Source organism: Eschrichtius robustus, assembly GCF_028021215.1.
Source record: "Eschrichtius robustus isolate mEscRob2 chromosome Y unlocalized genomic scaffold, mEscRob2.pri SUPER_Y_unloc_1, whole genome shotgun sequence".
NCBI lineage: Eukaryota > Metazoa > Chordata > Mammalia > Artiodactyla > Eschrichtiidae > Eschrichtius > Eschrichtius robustus.
The window spans coordinates 1089018-1103132 of NW_027175152.1; positions in this window are offsets into that span (position 1 = coordinate 1089018).

The following is a 14115-nucleotide window of genomic DNA, read 5'->3' on the forward strand; positions in this document are numbered from 1 at the left end:
TAAAAACAAGAAAAGCGTCTTAACAGCCATCGATTACATGCCTGAAACTTTCCTTCTATTTTATATCTAGTCCTCACTATCTTATCATATTGGGATTATTAACTTTTTCATACTTCTGAGATCATAAATATTCAGAGAGATGATCTATGTCCTAAAGTTATAGGACCACTTTGAGATTGATATTCACATCTACGGCACCTCAAAATTGTTGCTCTTTTTACAGTGGTAATTAATTTCCTTATTACTTAGTTATTGTTTCAGGCTTCAGGGTGGATGACCTTAATGAGTATATTTTGAGTCCTATGGAAAATACTGCATTCACATCTGTGTTGAATATTCATTCAAATACCAGAATTTAAAGTGACTTAAATCTCCTTTTCTTCCCAATGATGAAATAGCAAACTAAGAGTTTATATATATATGCAGAGGCTGAGTTGGGAACAGATCTGTTCAGATCTGTTGATTTACTTAATACCCTCTTAATACCTAATACAACCTTAATATTGTCTTTATTATACAAACAACTAATCTTAAATTATGGCAGATTTTTTAAATCCCAGAATTATATTTATAAGATACAGGAGTAACCAGAAATGGTGCATACCACAAAATCCACAGTTAGAAGATGACTATGAATTATGCCAATTTCAGTTCAAGTTTATGAATTTCAGAAGATTGAATGACAAATCAAAAAAGTTTCTCAGGGCTTCCCTGGTGGTACACTGGTTGGCAATCTGCCTGCCAATGCAGGGGACACGGGTTTGGGCCCTGGTCCGGGAAGATCCCACATGCCACGGAGCAACTATGCCCGTGCACCACAACTGCAGTGCCTGCGCTCTGGAGCCCATGAGCCACAACTGCTGAGCCTGCGAGCCACAACTACTGAAGCCCGCATGCCTAGAGCCCGTGCTCCGCAACAAGAGAGGCCACCGCAGTGAGGGGCCCACAAACCTCAATGAAGAGTAGCCCCCGCACAGCAACAAAGACCCAACGCAGCCATAACTAATGAATGAATGAATGAATGAATGAATGAATGAATGTTTCTCTTTAGGTAGACAGAGAAATAGTCAGTGTTGATCCAGCATGAAAAAGCCTCAGTGACTTAGAATGTTGCTGTCCTATCAGATATTCATGCTGAAAAATACAACAGGCATCAAATGAACTGCTCAAAGTCTGAGGAAGGAAATCATCGCCAGAGAAAGAAGCCATTTCTTTGGACATATTAACGATTTAGGTTATAAGGATGTCACTCCTTCTTGCCAAAGGGGATATTATATACAGTGTTGATATATAATGAAATTATCCCAACACTATCAATGAGGCTGCTCCTTGGATGCCATAGAATGAATGGCAAAGGACGTAGGTCCTTTGGAAGGTGATGAGGTCATGAAGGTGGCACCCTCATGATGGGATTAGTGCCCTTGTAAAAGACATCCCAGAGAGCCCCCTCATATCTTCTACCGTGTGAGGACACGGCGAGAAGATGGTATCCATGAAACAGGGAGAGGGGCCTCACGAGACACAAAATCTGCTGGAACCTTGGTCTTGGACTTTCAGTCCCCAGAACCGTAAGAAATAAATTTCTGTTGCTTATAAGCTACTCAGTCTAGGGTATTCTGTTATAGCATCCTGAATGGACTAAGATAGTGGGGGTCATTTAAACATATTCACCTCACAAATTTGTATATCAATATAAATATTTTTATTGAATATACTTGATTTACAACATTGTGTTAATCTCTGCTGTACAGCAAAGTGACTCAGTTATATGCATATATACATTTTTATATTCTTTTCCATGATGGTTTATCACAGGATATTGAATATAGCTCCCTGTGCTGTACAGTAGGACCTTGTTGTTTAGCCATCCTATATGTAATAGTTTACATCTACTAACCCCAAACTCCCAGTCTATCCCTCCCCTTCCCCCTCCCCCTTGGCAACCACAAGTCTGTTCTCTATGTCTGTGAGTCTGTTTCTGTTTCGTAGATAAGTTCATTTGTTTCATATTTTAGATTCCATATATGTGATATCATATGGTATTTGTCTTTCTCTTTTTGACTTACTTCACTTGGTATGATAATCTCTAGCTGCAATTATAAATATTTTACTGCAGCCCTAGACTAATAGTCTCTTAGGTTCTCAAGCAGAGAAATGGTTCCCCCAGTCCCTTCTGACTCCCTCCCCGTGTTCTCTCAGAAGCATCCCTCTAATAAATCTTTTGCACATTGAACTCTGTCCTGTCTGCTTCTCCACATACCTGGACTAACATACAAGCCTGAATCAAGATTATTTTTTTAAAGCAAAGGAATGAGGACAATCTCAAAATTAGATGAGAGTTTTCATTCGTCCTTCAAATTATGTGTTGCATCCATAAGTTTTCATGGAAAAATAGAAAGAGTAGTTCTCTATAATTTTAATAGTTTTATTATGCAAGAAAAGGCCCCAACTGTGGGGTATCCTTGGTTTTGGCCTTGGTTTTGACATCTATCACAGACATTCACTACCTCAGATGAAATAACATCCCCAGGAATGTCTCCAACATGAGTCAACACAGCTCTACTCACTTTACAAAACAGCAGGTACCTAAGATTCCATCTGAAATGTTCAGCATCCTCTCAAATTTCAATCCTGTGCCCATTCTACTGCCTAAAATACATTGCCATATGAATGCTTTGATGTTACCTCAAATTCATATAAAATCGAACTCTTGAACTTCAATGGAAGTTGCACTCATCTATCCTGTGTCTCTACCCTAGTAACAGCCCTTTTTTCCACAGGCAATGCCAATTTATCTCCTGTAGAAGGTGTTCAGGGGAGCCCTGAACTGCTTGACCTTCAGCTCACACTTTTCTTTTTTTCTTTTTTTTTAAACATCTTTATTGGAGTATAAGTGCTTTACAATGGTGTGTTAGTTTCTGCTGTATAACAAAGTGAATCAGCTGTACATATACATATATCCCCATATCCCCTCCCTCTTGTGTCTCCCTCCCACCCTCCCTATCCCACCCCTGTAGGTGGTCACAAAGCACCGAGCTGATCTCCCTGTGCTATGTGGCTGCTTCCCACTAGCTATCTATTTTACATTTGGTAGTGCATATATGTCCATACCACTCTCTCACTTTGTCCCAGCTTACCCTTCCCCCTCCCCGTGTCCTCAAGTGCATTCTCTATGTCTGCGTCTTTATTCCTGTCCTGCCCCTAGGTTCCTTAGAACTTTTTTTTTTTTTTTTTTAGATTCCATATATATGTGTTAGCATACGGTATTTGTTTTTCTCTTTCTGACTTACTTCACTCTGTATGACAGACTCTAGGTCCATCCACCTCACTACAAATAACTCAATTTCATTTCTTTTTATGGCTGAGTAATATTCCATTGTATGTATGTGCCACATCGTCTTTATCCATTCATCTGTTGATGGACACTTAAGTTGCTTCCACGTCCTGGTTATTGTAAATAGAGCTGCAATGAACATTGTGGTACATGACTCTTTTTGAATTATGGTTTTCTCAGAGTATATGCCCAGTAGTGGGATTGCTGGGTCGTATGGTAGTTCCCTTTTTAGTTTTTTAAGGAACCTGCATACTGTTCTCCATAGTGACTGTATCAGTTTACATTCCCTCCAACAGTGCAAGAGTGTTCCCTTTTCTCCACACCCTCTCCAGCATTTATTGTTTGTAGATTTTTTGATGATGGCCATTCTGACTGGTGTGAGGTGATACCTCATTGATTTGCGTTTCTCTAATGATTAGTGGTGTTGTCACACGTGTTTCTCAGTTTGCTTCTCTCTTGTTGGTGGAATTAAGTCAGTCTGTGCTCAGGCGTGCCTAATCAATCACCTATTTAATGGATGAAACATGCTAGGCGTCAGTCTCTTGACCCAGCCGGGTCACTTGCTCAACCCTTGGTGAGAAGGGGGAAAAGATTCCTAATTAAATATTGTAACTAGATAAAAGCCAGTAGAATCCCAAAGGGTGGGGGGATGGTTCCAGAAAGAAAAAGAAAAAACATTCTCTGGTATGTAAAATAACGTTAGCTTTGTTATGCATCCTTGGAACTTATCACTGGAACGTCTTCAAATGGAATTCCAAGTAAGTCTTAACCCCTGATGATTTTGGAATGCAATTTAGTGAGAATTGAACGGTTTTTCTTTTAAAAGTTAGGAAGAGTCAGCATAGACTCTCTGGACGTTGATGGAAATATTAAAGCTTCCTTTGAAATACTTTGCACTCATGTTTCTAGTCAATAGGACTGGCGTTCCAACCCTTTTTATCAACAAAGCAATCTCTGTTCCACCTTCAGAACTTATAAAAACAAAATGATGTTGAGATTGTAATTTTTTACATCTTTTTTAGTTGGGGGGAGGATGTATGCAAACTAAGACCCATGGGCCAAATCCAATCTACCAACTGTTTATATAAATAAAGTTTTATCAGAACTCAGCTATACCCATCTGTTTACATATTATTTATGGCCACCTTCTCACAAAGATGGCAAAGTTGAGTAGTTTGCACGTAAATCCAAAAGCATTTACTATCTCACTATTAAAAAAGAAGAAAAAAGATTGCCAATTGCTATCCAGATAAAACGCAGTTCCAGTGTTTTGCTTTGACCAGTGCTTGTCAAATGCTGTAGTCCAAAACGGTGGTGGTAATTTTTGGTCTAACAGAATTTTGCTCTGCGGGACAAAGGCTTGAGAAATTAATAAATTAATTTATTGGACAGAGTGATTTTTTTTTGAACCCAGAATTTCAGAAGTTACATTGAGGAAAGGAAGACTTAAGTTTTACCTAAACACAACACAATGTCTCAAAGACCCATTTCACATTCATCTGATTAACACAGCATTTAATGGCCCTGGAAATAGTTCAGATTTATCCCATTACATAAATTCCAGCTGTTTTCTACTATTTGTCCATATGTGTAACCACAGCTGGGTCCAATCAAGTCAAGTACAACCATTAAGCTAGTCTCTAAAATATTGTAAAAATAGAGAAAAGAACAAGACATATCCTTGAGGTCATTCCTCTTGCCTTTGCCCTTAAAAAGTGATTTTTCTCTCAAACCCTCCCAACTCACTTATCACTAACCCCCTTAGACAATTATATTCTATCAGTGCTCTTAGATCTTTTTGATCCAAAAACTAGTCAAGTTTTGGCTATATGAACATGTTAGTTTACATTAGTTTAAGCCTTGAAATCAATTGTTTGGCTACATTTTATAAGTTTTGCCTTGACAGTAGTATTCAGATTTCGTTATGTGGGTTTTAAATGTACAGTGTATACACTTGGTGTCTTTTTAAATTATAGTAATCCCTAAAGTTAATCTTAATTTACTCACCAAATAGGGTTGTCTGCATTTTTAATTTCCTAACTGTAGCATTACAACTTGACTTATTTGACTGGAAATTTACCCTAGCATAATTATTACCCTTTATTTATTTCTAGTTACATTTGCTCTAAATTTTGTGTTCTAATGGGTATTTTATATTGAATGTTAGAATCTCTTAATTCTTTTTAACATTTTCCTTATAAATGTACAGCAATATTTCTTTTTGTAACACCTAGCCAAATGCCATATCTAAGTTATAGGTAGTGATATAAGCAGCTCAGAAGATTCATTTAAATAGTAAGTAACTGGGTCATTAAACTGAATTATATTCAGAGATATAGAAATTAGTGCAGGAACCCAGGGCTAGCAGTAGTGGGGCTGTCAGCATCTCTCGGCCTAAGGAATTAAAGAAAGAGAGAAGTTATTCATTGGGTGGGTCAAGCTGTGATGTGACCTTCTGAAAAACCATGCTAAGGCCACTTGACTGATTCAGAATCAAGAATCCCATTGGAATTACCAACCTGTCTTCTAGCTTTCACAGGAGCCCAGTGATTTTATCCACAGAGTTTAACCTCAAGGGAGAGGCAAGAATAGGCAATGATTCTGAACAGGCAGGTGAAAGATATTTTTCATAATTCTGGTATTTCTCAACTATGAGCCCAACCCTAAAGTGTCTCAAGAATTCATGACCCTATCCTTGGATCCAAGGATCATTATTCTTGGTGTGAGCCATTTTCAGAGGTCTCATTACTCTTTCTTGAAATGAGTTAGGGAGTGAAACCAGTGGAAAGTTTGAATAACTTGTATTGGGGCTTTTGGGGAAAAGTATGAGGAAATAGCCTCTCTTCTGCCACCGGACATTATTGTGTGTACTGTGTATGTGTTGTATTCTTCTATGATATGTGGTATGATGTGTAAGATTGGGACCATCATCTTGAGAAAGGAAAGAGACTAGCTTGAGAATCAAGCTGAGAGAATGGAAAGATGGAAAGAGTGTGAATCTTTGCAAATAGTGTTGGGTCTCTGGATTTGTCACTTGGGAGCTCCCCTGATTTGGCATGTAATACTTTGTGAGATAATCCATAGTTCTAATACTCAAAGCCAGTTTGAACTGGTAATTTTTGTTTCAGCCAAAGGCACTGCAGTCTGTACAAGTTCCATTAATGGAGTTACGTGTAATCTGGGTTGTAAGTTGAGACAAGTTCCTGGAGCCCAGATTGCTGGGAGTCTTGAATGGAAGGAGTTTTATAACGACGACTAATTGAAGTCCTTAAACATTGGAGTGTCGTGTAGAAAGGAATACATATTGTGAGATGAACTAAAGGCAAGTGAGACAAAATGTAGAGAGATAAGTGAAAGCATTTATGCAATAATTGAAAATTCAAGTATCAAGAACCTAATAGAGGATGCAAATCTATGAAATGGAAAATAAGACAATGGGATAAATTCACTTGAAAATAAGAAACCACAAGACAGAGTGAGTGGGGCAGGAGCAAAGAAAGGAAGAAAAAGTTTAAAAAATTGTCCACAATTAGGTCTTTCCTTAAAACAATTCAATTTCTTAATATATTTTTAAGAAAGCATCTAATTTATAATTCAGATATTGTTGCAACTCAAATTATCAATATTTCAAAAAAAACACATTCAGCTTAGGGTCATTTTATTTCAAGGATTATTGATGCAGGTAAAATTCTCACAGTCAATAAATATGGATTTGATTAACAGAAACAGCTTTTCCAAAAACAAAATAAATTCCCAAGAAATTAAGTATCCTCAATGTTCTTAAACTATAAAAGGAAGCTATCAATGAAGTTATTGTTCATTTTTTTAAACTCATGGTGGGAAACAGTATATGGCCAGACATTGTGTTGAGCACCGTGTATGTAAGGATGAAAAACACAGGGACAGCCTTCAAGCCATATACGATGTAAAGGTTAGGAGCCAACAAAGAGTTGAAATACAAAATAGAAAGTACTATAATTTAGGTGCACCTGGGTGTTAATGGACTACAAAGAAATGTCGTCTAACCAAGCTTGGCGTGGGATAGTAGAGAGGATCACGGCACAGCTAATGGAGTAAGAAACCTAAAGTGTGTTTTGAAGAATGACAGTGAATTCACAAGGAGAAGGGGGCCCATCGCTATGACATTCTTTTCAAGAATGAAGTTGTCTGCCTTGGGCTACTGGCATGGCTGAGACAGAAGTTAGCTGCTCCAGAAGGGAGCTAGGTAAGGCTACAGACATAAGCGTGGTCATATCAGAAGAAGCTTGTTATTCCAGAATGAGATGCCTTATCCTTTTTTTCCCCGCTTTTGGTTACAAATGAGACTTGGCTCCTCCAAAGTACATGTCGCATGTAGTTTCTTAAACATTTGGAATGCTTCAGGAGCATCTAAGTAAGTACCATTTGTTCTAGCTAAATCAACCCATTATTGTTGCCCTGGGGCTTATGTGACCAAAGGATTCAGAGTTATCCCTGTTTTCAAATTATTTTTTTTTTCTAGCCAGGAAATTTTAAAATGTAATTTTAATATTGTGGTTTCCTTCACCCAGATTGAATTTAATCAAAGATAAGCCCATCAGGGTCAATAAGAGCAAATTATTTGTACATATGTTAATATGAAATTATTTATGCAAGTTTGATTTGTGTAAAATAAACCATTAACATTTACATATTTAATTTCAGCTTCAAGTGATACAGTTCTTTAAATAAGATCTGTAATCCCAAATGTTCTCACTTGTTATTTCTGCAAAGACCAGATTGAAATTTAACCATCTTCATCCTAAGTCAGTGGACTGACAGAGTAAACCAGCTCTTAGAAATAAAATTAAACTGAAAAATATTTTAATACCCCCCTGCCAAGTATGATATTATAATATTAATGAAACTGTTCTATGTTTTACTGAAAAGACATCTATGAGTACAACTTTTCTACTCTGTCCCGATGTAAAATCACATATGGATGCACTTTGTACATCTTCTTTGTGATTAGAAAGTATGAAACCATAGTTGTGCAATTGCATGGATTCAAAAATTGGCAAACGTGTTTGTTTTCTTTAATTTTTCTACTTAGTTTTTGAACAGTCTGAACCTTGAAAGGATTTATCAGAAGATGAAAACTTTGCTTTTACAAAACTTTTTGCTGCCATTTGAAAACAGGAATCACTGGTCTGTAGTTTAAGAACTTCATGGTTCCCTGAATGATAAGATATTATTTTTTTCTGACATTTCTGAAGGTATTGGCAAGGTTAGATAAGATATTATTTAAGCAGCAATTATTAGCATCCTTTGAGTCACAAAACACCTATGAGTATCTGATCAAAATGATTGACCTTGACCAGAAAAATGCGCATATATGCCTTTGCACATAACACAATTTAAGGGATTTTCAACTCATATATGGATGAGTGGTTAAGAATGCCTCCTTCAGAAAGTAAATTATCTTCAGAGGAACAAGCCGCCTTTCTTAATTTGAGAGAAAGAAGAACTTAAAGGGAGAACTACCAGCAAAGATTCACAATGAAAGTGATATCTTACCAGCATTTCCTGAATCCCTGTGCATTAAGGAAAATGATTTCCAGGCAGAAGAGTTTTTCATGACCTTAGTGTTCATGAAGTTGTTATAAGAATAATGTACAATTCTGAATGCTCAAACAGAATTTTCGAAAGTTGGATGTTTCTTAGGTAGAAATCTTAGGTAGAATCTGATACCAGTGGATTCTTTTTTTGGTTCCTTGTGGGTACCAGAGTGACAGGCTGTCTTTTTGTTGTGCTGATGTTGGATTTTAGACTGTCTACCAAGTTCTGTCTAAGCGTATTGAACCAATAGATAAAATGTCTATTGTAAGTAGTTTTAACCGGCTTCCACTGTACTTTGGACCATTTTGATATTGTGTCCACTTCCTTGAGTTGTTTCGTATTATAGCTTCTCACCATATTAAAATCAGATAAAGTTAGGTAATTCAGTTTCAGTTAGTTGGATGAGCATGATGGTTCAAAAGCAATAATTAAATGTATCCCTCTTAGAGTTGACCAGCACACCATATGCTCTATGATCTCCATGATTGTGATGCAGAGTTATCAAGAATACATGAAATTAAACTGGAAGGAAGCCTACATGTCCATCAGAAACATTTTGTTCCATGAAAGAAGCCAGATAAAAAAGAATACCTACTAGGTGATTCTACTGATACTAAGTTCAAGATCAGGTAAGACTAATCCATGATTATCTTGAGATATAAAATTTTTTGGAAGTGGCCAGGAAGAACCTTCCTGGGATGATGGAAATATTTTATATTTTATTCTGGTTGATGCTTCCATGGATACATCTATTTGTCCTAATTCATGAAGCTGCATACTTAAGATGTATGCATTCTATTGTGCATATATTGTATCTTATTGAAATTCCATTATTTTTTAAAGATAATAAGTTAGCATCTGCTAAAATGTATCTATGGAAGCAGCAATTCCACAGGGTTTTAATAGGTGTTATGCAATATATTTCAGGTATCAAATAATACCCAGTGGGATTAGTGTGCCCGACAATACAATTTGGGAAACACTCATTTAAATGGCTCTGAGTATTTAAAGAAGATATTAAATTATAACCTAGTTTTTAAGAAGTGTTTCCCTTCAAAATTGTTAGATTTTGGAAAACTGGCCTGGGTGGAAGAGTTCACTGATGAATGATTAAAAATGACACATTCCTGCAGAAAGATGGAGGAGAGATTTTAAATTTTACTGTTTGAACTATAAAACTCATTCTTAAAGTAAATCTCAGTGAACAGAACTGATCAAACGGTGGTACAAAATGTCTTTATTTGCTTCATCCATTAACTTAACAGGACATATATAATAGACTGGTATAAAAAAATCTGGTGGTTTATTTTCTTAATGATGCTACAAAAATCTATTTTTCTCTCTTAAAATTCACTGAGAACTGCACACGCTCTGGCACACGAAGAGGTGATTTGCCGATTCTTTACATGGACACCAGTAATGACACACCTAGAAATGTATGACATAATGAAATGTCATATAGTGCATCATACATATCGAAATGCATGGCATGACTCAATTGCTAACCTAATTTGAATATCTTACCTATGTCGACTGAAGAAAATGCACAACCTAGAAGTTGAGAATTATGTTTTATCAGGCAGGAATCCTGAGGACTTAAGCCTGGGAGGAGCCAGGATATATAGGAATTTTTGCAACAAAAACTAGGTACTTGGAACATTAAAAGAATACTGTTTTTTGTGGGGTTTTTTGTCTTGATTTTTTAGTGCCAAGCATTTTTATTTTTGCAACAAGCACAATAATGGTACTTAATTGAAAAGCAGTGAGGACAGACATATAGAGAATATATGCAAGAAAACCCACAACCGAAGAAAGATGTCATATTCTCTTCCTTACATTCCTTTGACCATGGGCAAAATCAGCAGGCAGTTCACTTCTGCCTTTGTGTAAAGCTGACTGGGAGATGAGAAACAGTGTAGAGCCTACTACATTGCGAGTTTTAAAAGATGATTGTTATTTAAAGAAAAACCAGACATCTCAAGCTAATGAATTTAGCACTTTCTATGTATGGGAAGATGCAAGAGTCTGGTCTCGTTGAAATCGTTCCTTTGATATGCACCTTACCTATTGAGGGCCAGTACCGGGCTTTTCTCCATCCTGAATCCCCTCAGGGTGCATAGCTGGGGGAGGCTGCAGTGACTGATGGCTTGGTGGCTACAACATCCTTTCTTTACTGATATGGCAGGTGACATTTTTCTGTCCATACCTACAACATCGTGAGAGCCTAGAAAAATACTATCTTTCTATTTTGTAGACATCTTAAATAAGTGTAATTATTTGGGGAGAAAAACGTGAGACTTTCAACTCCTTAGAAACTATTATATAACATTGTGGGTCTCCTGAGAGCATTTTAAATTGGAGGATTCTGTGATATGATGGGTTAAATCTGTAGTGGTTCATTTTTTAAGCCTACTCATTTCATGAAAATTCATGGAGGTGGATTTTTTTCCCCTTAAACTCTCAGTACATGCTAAATCTGAAATCTTCAAGGCTTCCAAATGAGACCAAAATGCTTTGTGACACATTCTCAGCAAAGCCATGTGGGGTGAGGAGCGTGACAGACCCTTTTAACTTAATGATCTTTGTGTTGCCCCCTGCCTCTTGTCTCAATAGATTTTTCTCTGACATTTGTAACTATGACTGCAGTTCCATTTTTGTCTGCCACAGGAACATAGGTCTGTTATTTATACCAGCTACAGCCTGCACGTGGAAAGAGGTCAGGGATCCATTCTCCCTGGGGTCTAAACACCCAGCTTACTCAGAAGTGATTAGTGATATCATAGTTGTCATCACAAATCCAACAAGAAACCATTTAAGTCCTGTGGCTTGCTTTAGCATCAAATTAGAATCTAATGAAATATATGAGGCTGACATTGCTTGAATAAAAGTGTGATATAATCTAATAGAATTTGAATTCTGGAGCTCAACTCCTTCCCACCAATTCCCACTAATTCCATCCATCTTTTGGCTATGGGTTGACCCATATAGACCATAGTCATCTTTATTGTTTTTTTTAACTCCTAAAACACAGCAGATCATGCCAATAGGTAAAAGAGTGTGTTTTATGGATCATTTGAAGAAAAATATAAACCAATGAAGAATGGAAACTTCCCCAAAGATATTGGTAGGACTCCGACTGGATTTTTTTTTTTTTTTTCCTATTTGCAAGCTATTACTCATTCTAAAATCTCAGATGCATCACAGTAGGTACACTCAATTTACCTTTCGTTCTTAAATAGAATTTGTACTAGGTATTAAACCTTTTTTCTTTCATTGCCTTGTGTTTGAGAGAGGTAATTTTCTTGCAGGTTTTATTAAAAGGTATTAGGGGACTTCCCTGGTGGTCCAGTGGTTAGAACTCGGTGCTGTCACTGCCGTGGCCCTGGGTTTCGAGCCCTGGTCTGGGAACTAAGATCCCATAAGATGCAAGGCGTGGCCAAAAAAAAATAATAATAATAATAAAAAATTAAATTAAAAAAAAAAAAGGTATTGTATGTTGGATTCAAAAACACATTTTTATTGAGATGCCTTTTGACAACCAGAAAATGCACTGATTTTAAGTACTCAGTTGGATGCTTTTTGTCAATTTACGTATTTATATAATAATCACCTGATATATGCACAGAATATTTCTATTATTCTAGAAAGTCCCCGTATAGGACCATTCCTCACCCATTTACTCCCCACCAGAACCTAGCTTCTGTCGCTCTGGAAAAGTTTTCCCTGTTCTTATACTTTTTATTAATTAGATAACATTATATGTTTTGTCATTTTTTTAAACTCAATATAACATTTCTGAGATTCATCATGGTGTTGTGTGTATCAACAGAGCATGCATTTTTATTGCATGTTAGTACTGGCTTGGACAAATAGGCTGTTTAACTTTTCTCCAAATGTTGGACATTTGGGTTGTTTCCAGGTTTAGGCTGTTACAAATATATGTTCTATAAACATCTGTGCACATATCTTTGCGTGGACATATTTCTTCATGTTACCGGGACTTGTTGAGTTGTAGGGTTGACACACTTTTAACTTTGTAAGAAAATACTAGTTTTCCAAAGAGGTTGTCTAATTCTGTACTCCTTCAGCAAAGCAAGAAAATTCCAGTTGTTCCCAGTAGTCACCAATACATGGAATCATCATTCTTTATAATTTAGACTATTCTGGTAGATATGGTTTGAATTTAATGTTGAGCAAATTTTCATATGATTATTGGTAATATTTATGTATTGAATTGCGAATTACACGTTTTAGTCTTTAACCATTTTATTGCATTGTTTACCCTTTATTGCTTGTTTGTAGGAGTTTGTATTATATATATATAATATTTTATATATATTGTGTCTAATTTTTATCAGTCTATGGTTAGCCTAAATATTTTCACAGTGGTCTCTGTGGTAAGCAGAAATGATCAATTTGATCAAATATAATTTTTCCATTTGGTGTTTTATGGTTGGTTGTTTTTCTGTTCTGTCCAAGAAATCTTGCTACACTATGGGTAAAGTGAAATTCTTCTGTATTCTCTTCCAGAATCTTTCTTTTAAATTCAGGTATATATCACATCTAGAATTAATTATTAGCTGTTGTGAGGTAGAAATCTAGGTTCTCTTTTTTTTCAGTTTACTAAATGATCCAATATCGTTTACTGAAAATGGCTTATATATGCTTGAGTCTATTCCTAAATATTCTATTTCTTCCTGTGGTATACTTATCCATCTATCTCACTGTTACAGTGTCACTATACTGAAACTAATATTATAGTATCGCTTGATGTCAGACGGTGTAAATCTTCCCTTTGTTCTCATTTTTCAATGTCATAATATAACAAACTTTTTATATGTTGCTGGATTCAACTGCCTAAGATTTTATTGGGCATTCTTGCCAATAGATTCATGAACTTACTCTTCTATATTGTTGCTAGTTATTCATTTTATCAGGTTTTGGAATCAAGGTAATGCTGACGTTTAGAACAAGAGGAAAAGTGTTCATTTTATTTTTCAAAAGTGTTTATGTGGTATTAGTGTCATATCTCCTTTAAATATTTTAGAGAATTTACCAGTAAATCTATTGGCCTGAAGGGAGTTTTTTACGCCATATTTAAATTATTATGTTTCAGGCTAATTTGGTAGTTATATATCTGTTTGAATTTTATTTCTCCTTATGTCAGTTTGGATAAATGGTTTTTTTTTTTTAGGAAATGTTTA